The 12,139-nt window shown below is 38.1% G+C and overlaps 2 long non-coding RNA genes across 2 annotated transcripts; both read left to right on the top strand.

Moving 5' to 3' along the window:
• Positions 1 to 306: 306 nt before the first annotated feature.
• Positions 307 to 929, top strand: LOC121395231. The gene is made up of 3 exons (XR_005962351.1): positions 307 to 396; positions 517 to 582; positions 872 to 929. It is a non-coding gene; the product is annotated as an uncharacterized LOC121395231 (long non-coding RNA).
• A 2,321-nt stretch (positions 930 to 3,250) lies between these two features.
• LOC121395232 lies at positions 3,251 to 4,747 on the top strand. Its single transcript, XR_005962352.1, has 3 exons — positions 3,251 to 3,346; positions 3,701 to 3,755; positions 4,689 to 4,747. It is a non-coding gene; the product is annotated as an uncharacterized LOC121395232 (long non-coding RNA).
• Positions 4,748 to 12,139: the final 7,392 nt, after the last annotated feature.

Below are 12,139 nucleotides of genomic sequence, written 5' to 3' on the forward strand. Positions count from 1 at the left end.
GACCCTTAGTGAATCGGCCCCTAATACAAATATGAGAAATTCGAGTTTTAGTAAATAACCCCCTAAACGTCTCACACACATTAGTTCTATTAGCACAAACCATAAACCATATACATAAGAATAATAATCTTTATAATAGTTATGTCCACCATTAACAACACTGTTTGGGCACAAGGCCTCTTTGCTATACTAAATATAAATTAAAAAACTGCTTAACAAGGAACACAGTGAGGAATCTTATGGGGGTGCCTCTCAACCTGAACAAACTAAATGAGCAACAAACTAAAAAGAAAAGCTTGCAATATTTATTCTTTTTGTCTATTTACTGAGTTAATCTAAAATAATGTTTTCCTTTACCAGGTCTGCAATGAACATGGATTTGACAAACTATGCCCGGTATGCAAAAAAATGTTTTACATTATTATCCCTGTTTTCAGCCTTCTCCCTCTATTCTCCCCCCCACCACCTGGCATTATATTGTCTTATTTTCAGATTTTGCATTTTACTTTTTTTTAGGACCCAACTGGCTGGATAGACCTCGAACAATGTGTTGGATCAGGAGGATTTGGAGTAATCCATAAGGTCAGATATGAGATTTTAAGATTGTAAGGGGCGGGAATGACCTACCTTTTGTGGCCCTTAACATCTTAATGTAATCCTATATATTGTATATATTTATCTATCTAGTATATAAATATTCATACATATGTCACATATCACTAAATTGCCACATATGCCACATTTTAAGCAGGATTCATATTTCCTTTTGGAGTTTGCTTTTTGTTTCTGAGACTGCAAAGACCCATGTCGTTATACTCAGGTACTTAATCCAATTCAAGTCAAAATTCACCACAAATCTGTTTTCTTTCAGGCATGGCATTTTAAGGAAAAGAAAGAAGTGGCCATAAAAGTGATAAAAGACCTTAGGGGAATGTATATTTTTTACTATTTAATTTATTATAATGAGAATATTGCAGAAAGTGTTGTGTTACACATACAAATCAACTGCCAGTAAACTTTATAAACCATGATTAGCAAGTCGCCCCCTTATATAATGGATAGTCATAATGCAAAATGGAATTTGTAATGGTTAGAAATGGACTTCTTTAAATGCCCCAAGCTCTGTTCAGCCCGGTGAAATATTCACTGGAGGTTTTTATTTATTATTTATTTATTAAATGCAAAACTAACGATATCATCCGCTTGTAATATTTGCTGCTTATAAAAGGCAAACGTGTGACTTATATTCATTAATCTCTATGTAACAATACTATAAAGTAACCACCCCTAACAGAAGGGGATTTAAATCACACCAAATCATAACAAAAAAATCATAACCCAGTTCAACACATTGCAAGTAAACACATGGAGCGGCATGGAAGAGAAAGAGGGGAAGTTAGTATGTATGATTGAGAGTGGATGCCATTACAGCATATCACAGAGAGACTTGAGAGTAGGGATGTAGCGAACCGCCGAGTATGTGTTCGCGAACGCCGTTCGCGAACACCGGCAAAAAATGCGAACAGTTCGCGAACTGTTCGCGAACTTCGAACATCCGAAAATCGTTCGATTCGAACGATCGAAGGATTTTAATCGTTCGATCGAACGATTTTCGTTCGAATCGAACGAAAATCGTTCGATTTTAGCGATCGATTGGTCGAATGGTCGAACGATTTTGACGCGAACGCCTATTGGCGAACGTCGCGCGACGTTCGCGAACTTGCTGCGGACGCGAACAGTCGAAGTTCGCGCGAACTAGTTCGCCGGCGAACAGTTCGCTACATCCCTACTTGAGAGAACTGATAACCTTTACTAGCTTTACACATTCAGAATCTTCTGATGAAGTGACTCCAGTCACGAAATGCGTAAAGCTAGTTCCCCTGCCCGCTTACACTTTTGTATTCTTAACATGGATTAATAAAATTAGCTGGTTTTATCCAAGTTTGGTTTCCTCGAGTTCTGATCCGGTGAGGTCATCCCTACTATCAAGTTTTTTTGGGAAGTTAGTATCTGTGGTGTTGGCACTGTGGTACACTGATGGCAAAGTAATGAATTCTATGTTTTACAACAAGGATTAAATAGTTATCAAGACTAATTTAATGATCATTATTTCTGTATCTAGGATAATGAAGAGATCCTTGCTGAACTGTACGTACTTCAACGCGTTTCTGGCCACGACAACTTCCCTGCCTTTTATGGAGCCTATTATCTACGGCCCAGCATTTCAAATGAAGAGGCGCTATGGGTAAGGATATACTTCTTAAATAAAAGCACACAATGGTTTTGCATTGCACATGCCAAGAAGGAGAAAATCTCAATCAAAGTTAATAAATGTAACACTGATTATTTCAGACCCGTTACTGCTACTGATTACTAGGAATGTTACACAGACACACAGACAGATAGATAGATAGATTTTAGGCAAACATATATATATATATATATATATATATATATATATCACTATAATATTTATATTTATATACACTAGAAATAAAAACATTTTATTTCTATTCTAGATTGCTATGACAATGTGTGCCGTGGCTCCGTAGACACCTTAATTAGGAGCACGCCAATAGATCCTTGGATGAGACCTGGATTTCATACATATGCAAGAAAGTTTTACAGGTAAGACAGATATTAACCCCTTCATTGCTTTTCATAATCTCTGCTCACCGACTTTGTATCCTATTAATTTTAGAATATAAAATTATATACATGTTCATGTTTGCTTTAATCATCTTTCTAGGGCCTGGATTACTTACAGGAACTGAATGTGATACATCATGATCTCAAGGGCGCCAATATAATGTTAACTTCTACGGCCCGTGTGAAGATAAGTAAGTGACGTTTATTATCTATAGGAAGAATGGGTGCCTCAAAAGCAAAGGGTACATTTATTGCTCATCTCAATGCCTAGCTTTTCTTAGGCATCATAAAACTTTGAAGGGGATCTCTACCCAAAAATGGCACCTTTGCCTAATTCAAAAATATCATTGTAAGCAACGTTCCAATATACAGTCATTAAGAATGTTCAGTGTTTTATGAGTCTCTGTCTTTACACTCTCTTTGCACAATTGGTTCAAATCAATAGTCAGCACCAGACAGAAGAAAATACTGCTTCAAAAATATATTTCCATTTGTAATAACTGTAGCACCTTTCTGTATTGTCATAGATGTTATTACTGCGTTGTACAAAGTAAATTCATGCTTGTTTCTTTCAATTTCAGTTGATTTTGGCCTTGCCACAGTAGGGCCCATCAGTACAAGTAATGCAGGAACCTGCTGTTGGATGGCACCTGAAGTCCATGCATGTTTTACAAGAAGTGTACATTATAACTACAAGGTATAATTAATAAAATAGTTGTCATTTAGTTCAGTTTTCATTAAAGTGATTAAACAAAATGCACTCTTAAGGCAGGAATAACAAATCCATGCCAAATGTAATTTGTAGAGCTTTTTTCTCCCGGTAGAGACTCTTGAAAATGTAAAATCATAAATATGTATAGTTGAAGTCGGCTACTGGAAATGTTTCATAGTAATACAACGTAGCTTGGTTCTAAAGTATTAGTCATTTAGCATCCCATATTGACCCTGAGACAGGATGAGGAGGGATAGTCGGTAGAAGTATTTTTATCTCCTGTAACAATGTTATTATTTGTTTGCTAAATGGGTGTTGCTTTTTGTTTTTATTTTCTAGGTGGATGTGTGGTCTTTAGGAATCACAGCCATAGAAATGGCAGAATACAATCCTCGTAAGTAATCTTAAATAACATTTTACGTGCATTTATGTTCATTTATGGAGGAGTGTTTTTAGGAAGGTCAGGGGGTATCACCTATTCTATAACAATGAAACATGTAAATTGGCCATGAATCAGAGAATCTTTTCTGTGCTTTTATTATAATGGTGTCTTCTGTAATTTGCATTAGTTACTTTTCTTTTTAGTGATACACTTGAAAGCAAGATATAACTTCTTGTTTCAGAGACAGAAGCTAGAGACAGACTGTGTCTTTCCTGTATCCCCTTCGGTTAATGGCAAATAATGTGTTTTCTCTGCTGCTGAGAAAATGCAGATACAGCCATATACTGCCCTATATGTCCAATATCTGTCTGTCACTGTTCACACGCTACAATAATTCCAACCAGACTGCAGATTTATTTGTTATGTATGAGGGTAAGGCCACACTGGGAATTTTGGGGAGATTTGGTCGCCTCGTCTTTGCGGTGACCAATCTTCCCAAACGCCTTCCCTCACTCTGTGCCGGCTAAAATAAAAAAATGCCCGCGCTAATCACATGCGCCGATTCGTTTTTCGAAGTCGCCCGAAGTTTCCACCCTTCGGGCGACTTCGGAAAATGAACCGCCGCGTGTGGTTAGCACCGGCGTTTTTAAATTTTAGCCGGCGCAGAATGAGGGAAGACGTTTGGGGAGATTGGTCGCTGCAAAGACGAGGCAATTAGTCGCCAGGCGACCAAATCTCCCCAAAATGACCAGTGTGGCCTTACCCTTAAAGAAGGAAATTATTATCTCAAAAAGTTAAAATAAATCATCGATTGGTTCTGATAATAGAAACTCATCAGAATATTTGATGTAGTCACCCTCTACTGTACAATGCTGCAAAATATGTTGGCCCCTTGTAAATTTGTAAGAATAATAATAATAATATTGTGTTCTCTTACACTTACAGCACACATTAAACTCCGTGGTACTGAGCTTTCCGAAAGGATTATGAATGGTCCAGCTCCAACTCTAAAAGAGGATATATGGTGAGTAATTTTTTTTTACAGAAATAGGACTTAAGGTGGCCATAGACGTTACAATTACAATCTTTCCTGGAAAAGATCTTTTTGATCGATAAGCCAACCCATATCCAAGTCTTCTGCCAATATTGGTTGGCTCGTTTCCCACCATACATGCACCAAATATGGTACCAGAATTTTTTTTGTACAATATTATTGATGCGTCTATGGCCACCTTAAGCAGTGAGGGTGGGGGAATGGGGAAAGAGACACTGAAGCATAAGGCCTGGGAAGGTGTTTAAGTGGGAAAGAGATAAGTTCAATGAGCTCAAATGTAAGTGTCACTACTGTATCCACTCTATTCATTGCTGTGATGATGGGCTGTGTTCAAGTTAACAGTATTCTTTAAGAGACATCACCCTTTTTATAAATTCAAGAGCTTACACTTTGTTGGCCCAAATTATTAAATGAAAAGAAACATCTCCCATTTTAATTCCCTATCACCCAACAGACTACAGTGTACTTTTTGAATAATTCTGGCTCTGTGTTTTATTACATCATCAGTAACACTTCTGCCTTGTTTCTTTCCCCCCAGGAGTAATAAATTCCAGTGATTTATTTATAAATGCCTTCAGAAGGATCCAGCCAAAAGACCATTCGCAAAGGAACTCCTATTAAACAGATTCATCACATATAATCGAGATGAAGACGAGGTGCAATATAGCATAGCAGAGCATATACAGAAAGGTAATGCAAATGACTCATATACTCTACAATCAAAAAGCAATTACTGGGAAATCTTTAATGCCTATGTGGTTATTCAAGGCTTTATGTATTTAAGGATTCCTATTTTGATCACTATCCAAAAAATTAGGGATTTTAGGGAATTTTCATTTTCAGGTGTAATTAGTTTTTTTTAATTACTAATGGCTTTAGCTCCAACCAGTTCTGCTTTAAATTGTGAACGTTTCTATCAATTACTAACTTAGCTAGCCAGTTAAGGAATCACATTATGACCATTTTACAGTGCCCTATTATGTGCATAGATATAGAACACAGATCTTCTTGTCTAACATTAAAAACATTTTCTCCTAGGAGCAAAGAAATAAGACATTCAAGTTAAAGATTCTCTTGCAACACCTCATTAAGAAGACTTTGTCAAGACTCAGGAAGGAAGTGGAAGAACAATATATAAATCCCAAAATGGATTCTACCCTTGCAAGATCTGAAAGTGGCTCCTTCATTATGTTCCCAAAAGGGAAAGGAGGGAAAGGGTTGGGAACACAATGTAGGAGCCACAGTCCATCTACTTTGCATACTTTACCAAATGTTTATTTTATATAATCTATTTAAATGTATATTTATTTTTATATATTAATAAAAATAATAAAAAATAAGATGATGTTTGACGTTTGAATAATTAATATATAGTGTAAGAAAATGGGCTGTTGAAAAGTTGCATTAACTGTAAAGGAGAGGGAAATGTTTTAGAAAATATCAACTGGAAAAAATCAATTAGGAGAATATTATTGTGGATATAAACAATTGCTAGTACTTGTTTCATAATCTTCGGAAAAATGTTGTACTTTCAACAGCTTATGATGATAGTTATGGATTTTGTACACCTTCTGTAAATTATATACTGTAGTAAATTAACTTTTTGTCAATTGGCGCAAGAAGTGCAACAATTTTTGTGCAAGCACATATCATGGTTGTGCTTGGAAATAAGCCCTAATGTTTTATAATTGATGGGGTAAGAATGATAGCTCTTTGGGTGTAACTCACTGAGCCAAAAAACTCTAACATTAATGCATACATATGTAACACTAGTAGTAAGTTAAGTGTCTTAAAACTCTAACTATGAGCTTTACCCCAATACTTTGCTCTGGATGAGACCTCAATTCTCAGGAGTTAAGACCTCACAACAGTGTGGAGTCAGGGTGTAGTACAACTGTAAATAGGTGCAGTGCACAATAATTGGGCACCAGTGGTTTTTGCAACTTAACCAGAGAACATATTTATTCAACAGGATAGTCCACAAAGAAGTGTACATAACCAAGCAGGAACATAGAGCAACAGTTGATAAGCATATACTCACAATACCAATGGTCAGTATTAGTCCCTGCAGGGAAGAGAACATACACAGTAGCAATGAAGGTACACCTAGCTTTCAGACTTTTCTCTAAGTGGAACCCAGGGGAATCACTACATACCTAAGTCTGTACACTTAGTTAGTGTTGGACTAGGGGGCAAGGGGCCCCCAACACGCCTCTGGTCCCCCACCCCAGGTGTAAAGCACCCTCTGGCTCCCCTCCCTGAGCCGCAACCTGCCCCCTTGCGCATAACATCTTTTTAGTATAGCCATGCTGAGGATCAAGGAAGACAGAAGCTGCTTCTGGCTTCCTCCAAGGATCGAGTCTGGACCAGCAGGGCCCACGAGAGCTGGAGCCCACTGGAGTTTTTTCCTGGAGTCCTGCCAGCCCAGTCCGGCACTGCACTCAGTACTTACACTGGGCAATTGGTACCCGGGATCTTAATCCCACTTACACTCCTCGTCTGAGCCTCAGGCTGCTCAGCTAAATAGCCTAGCTATCTGTCACTCATAGAGTGACCTCTTAAGGTGAGTGGCCTATCCTTACTAGATCTGACCTTTCTAGCTTCGACTTCTCCCTTCCTGCCTGCTCAGGCAAGGGATTAAGAAAATGGAGGGGGCTGCCATGTTTGTGCTGCAGTGGTCCATTAGCATTAGAAACTCTAACTGAGAAGGGACAGTAAGGTTGTCAGACCTATCAGCAAAAAAACAAGCAACATCACTTTTATTTTAATTAATATTGTGAAGTGTAGTTTTTTATTGTCAGTATAATTTTAAAGAATCAGTCAGACAAATAAATGTTATGAAAGTACCCAATGAATGAATGAAAGAAACACATGTTGATGGCATTGGTATACAGGCAAAATAGGTAGATAATAAATAGGTAGATAAAGTGTTGATACAACACTTTTATGTGCAATGTGCAATGACTGAAACATACAGGATGGCATCATTTATCATGGAAAAATACAAATAAGATTTTATGGGGCATAATTACTTGTATATACCGGGTATCACTTCACACACTAGGAGGCAACCAGCAGCATTTCAGGGGCTGAGATGCCATCACCCACTGACCTAGCAGAGCCGAATGTTGGCTCTTAAATTTACCAGAGGTGGCTTTTTGATGCCTCTGGTATTTGGCCATTCCATGCTGCCTGAGGCAAGTTTCTCACCTTGCCTCATTGCAGGAGCGGCCTTGGAGGCAGCAAGCAAAAAACAAGTAACAAAAAACATAAACTTAATTTATGTTTTCTCGAAACAGACTTAGTTGCTACGGTTGAAGCTCTAAAGACCAAACTGCAGTACTGTGCAAAACATGTAAATTAGTCCCTGATCAAGAGATACCAATAGTCTCTCTGTACAAGAGGTTGCATGTGCAATGAGCCCTTACAAACATGGAGAAGTTGTTTCGGATGAAAAAAGTATAGCCCGTGTTGGCTCAATGAGTAGCACTGTTGCCTTGCAGCAATGGTGTCCTAAATTCCAACCAGGGCAATATGTGCAAGATGTCTAAATGTTCTCCCAGTCCTCATGTCTCTGTGGGTTTCTTCCCCATACAGGTTAATTGACTCCTGATCAACTTGTCCCTATTGTGTGTGAATGTGATAGGGGCCTTAGATTGTTGGGGCAGGGACTGACGTGAAGGGTGTACATTTGTCACCCATGTTTACACCTGACACATTTCCTTGAATGCTACTGACAATAAAGTAAGTTGCTGATGGGAAAACATATGCTGCATTTGAATTTCCAAAGTAGCCCAAACTTTCCTTGCAAGTTTATTTGACTGAAACAGACACGGTACAGTCATTGGACACACTTATGTTCCTACAGTTGTGAAAAACACCAAGGGTTCTAACTTACTAATATGTCTTATAAGATCCTACCATTAGCTAGTCCTCATTCAGAGGGTTCTGATTTCCATGGCTTTCACTTAGGTCTGGTTTTACCCCAGGGTTCTATGTTCACTGTAGCCTGCCCTATACCAGGCTTGAACATATCTACCCCCTACAGTAATGAGAGTAATGAGACCCTGCCCTGTATTTAATGAGGCAGATGGACAAGGCAGGTATTAGGTGTAAGATTTCAATGAGCCGGAGCACATTGTGCCTCGCTCTTTACAATACAATGTACACAGCCTAAGTATATTTTGATGAGAGCACTATTGTAATGTTGTGGACAGTGAGAGTAACTAAAAACCCATGTTTTTACCATCCCTTGATTGAGGTGAATTATCTGTGACAGTGAAACATTTGCTTTTAGGTTATCCAAAAACCAGAAAAAGATTGCTGAAGTGGATTCTTGACCAAATTTATATTATCCACATTTCCAAAGCCCTGGTTGAAGTTTTTTTGTCCTATATAATATTTAAGCCAGGATAAAATGAGAACAGATGTGTCTCGAAAGGACATTTGCTCTCCACCCAAGCAATTGCATTTAGACATTTACACGTTGTTTAGCTGTAAAGTCTAGTGATGGGCGAATTTGCGCCGTTTCGCTTCGCCGAAAGTTTCGGCGAAAAATTTGCGAAATGGCGCCGGCGTCTAGTTTTTGACGCCGGCGCCCGTTTTTGACGCCGGCGCCCGTTTTTCGAAAAAAAATTTTTTGATGCCGGCAAATTTTTACCGCGAATTTTCGCGGGCGTTTCGCGAATTTATTCGCTCGGCGCAAATCCAGCAAATTCGCCGCGAATTCGCGCCTGGCGAATAAATTCACCCATCACTAGTAAAGTCAACTCCGGCAAGAGACAGGTCACCGTGTACAATTTTTCCTGTAGAATAAATTTTAGGTGGCAGTAAATTTTAAAAGGACCAACAAAATGGTTCTTAAGTGAAACAAGTGCACTAAAAAGAGTAATTTATAACAGTTGATCCAGGATCCTATGAACTGTAATCAGTAACAGTCGGAGAGGCATAGCATAGTGACCCCTGAGCTACAGAAAACATAAATGAAGATGTTTAAATGGAAATATTATGGTCCACAAAGCAGGATTCTTAATTTGTCGTAAACTTTAAGGCAAAACATCAAGTAAATTTCTGTGCCGTATTGGTGGCTGACAATGTAGACTCCCAAGCCTCCAATATAATGATTGGATACCAACTTCTACTCCAAGTTCATCTTCTCCATCTTGATCCTCAGTCATATCATTTGCAAGTTGCAAGATTTAGGGTGAGACAAGGGTTCAATGAGTAGGTTATTTTGACTCTTTGAGCTACAAAGTGAACTTCTAGAAATACATGCTACAGAATTTGGAACAAATTGGTGGAATGGTTTTCGGGAAGAAATTCATTTAAGTGAGAAACCTTAGGATTTATAGAGTTTGTACAATCCGGTCTGGATGGAGGTCTTATTACAGGTGCCTTTAGAGTAGAGACTATGAATTTTTGCCAAAACTTACAAAAGTCTGTTGACCGCCGAACGTATTAAAAAATCTGGCATGACAATGGAAAAGCTAAACCCTCCATGGGACTTGATAACAATATTTAGGTTATTACCAGAACTTCGACTATACCATTACAAGATGTTCACACTAAGTTACCAAGGTACATAACTTTCAACATCGTTATTGTGTCAGCTAGACTAATCAGATGTAAGGGCACAATTAATAGTCAGTGCTATGTCTACTTCTTGGGTGGTTAAAGGGGAGGTGGGTTCCTTTGAGGTGGTAGTAGAGCTGCAACACGGTCCTGAACAGACACATTCATCTCTCTCTATAAACATCGTTAATAATACTCTGTCCAATACTCCTTAGTATAATCCCAAGCTAAGAAAAGATATAACCACACTGAGTCATCGCGATCTTGTGGTTTAAGGCCGGCAGCACTTAGCATTTATCTGGTGCAGGAAACTGTTGGCATCCCAAGGTCGCACAAAATAGAGGAAGGAAAAAGGGTGAAGTTCTGCACGCCAGATTATTGGTAAAAAGATGAAATCTTTATTAATCCATATTAAGAACACGCTGCATGGTTAGCTTGACACGTTTCTCCCTCAATCATAAGCACAAAAAAGCAATGGTAAGAACATCAGTTTAAATCGTTAGACCTCACAGTGACCTCCAATGGCAGAATTAGGTATTACATTACAAAATGTATCTACCTGCTCTAGAAGGAAATGTGATTGGATACAAAATTACTGTACAACCATATTATCAATAAAACAATGAAACATGATTAGTTACAAACACATTAAAAATTCTCGGGAATCAAATGCAAAAAAGTAATTCATATGAAATGTATTTATACATGGGTTGGTCGGAACGTATCCAGGTCATTGGAGATGAAAATCCCAGTAGCGACTATATCATTTGGTACGGTCGCTACATTGATGACCTCATATTTAAATGTCGTGGATCACAGGCTAAACTGGATATGTTTTTGGAATACACTAATAATTGTGCTTATGATTAAGGGCAGCTCTGCCCGAAACATGTCAAGATAACCATGCAGCGTGTTCTTAATATGGATTAATACAGATTTCAGATTTTAACCAATAATCTGGCATGTGTGGAACTTCACCCCTTTTCCAATCCCAAGATAATTTTGGTAATTTCTATGGTGCATGCTGTTTATGCATAGCAGGAATGAGGGAAAGGAAGGCAGCCTGTTCTAATTGAAACTGTGAAGATTGAAAGTGGAGATCAGCCCATTGTGTCTGCCCTTTCTCCAGAATCCCGAAAAGAGAAATTACACTACATACAAAAAGTATGATCGAATTTTCCTAGTTAAAGGGATACTGTCATGGGAAAGAAAGTTTTTTTCCCCCCAAAACGCATCAGTTAACAGTGCTGCTCCAGCAGAATTCTGCGCTAAAATCCATTTCTCAAAAGAGCAGATTTTTTTATATTTAATTTTGAAATCTGACATGAGTTTAGACATATTGCCAGTTTCCCTTGTAGGAAATTTGATTTTGAGTTCATTAGGAGGATAAGCCAAAGAATCAGGGCCAAAAGCTGACTAATTCCTATCATACCAACTGATATTCATGATAACATGAATATTGCAATATATACATGTACATGTTTAAATGGAGTAAGTAGAGTATATTTGATGTAAATATGTATTTCATCTGGTCCCAGAGTTTTTTGCCAAAATTAGGAACATTTTACATTCTCTAATTTACTTGTGAAGAAAACATATCATTTGCCAAAGGAAAATCTGCTTAATGTATCCCAAAAGATCTCAAAGTTGACAACTGGACCAAAATATTTTTAACATGATTAAACATTCTATTTGCATGGGTCAAATAATTAAGCATGCAAGTGGGAATAATTCTGTCAGTTTGTGAAAGCTTCCACAGGCATAAATTAAG

The sequence above is a fragment of the Xenopus laevis genome, chromosome 6S (genome assembly GCF_017654675.1).
Source record: "Xenopus laevis strain J_2021 chromosome 6S, Xenopus_laevis_v10.1, whole genome shotgun sequence".
NCBI classification, from domain to species: Eukaryota; Metazoa; Chordata; class Amphibia; order Anura; family Pipidae; genus Xenopus; species Xenopus laevis.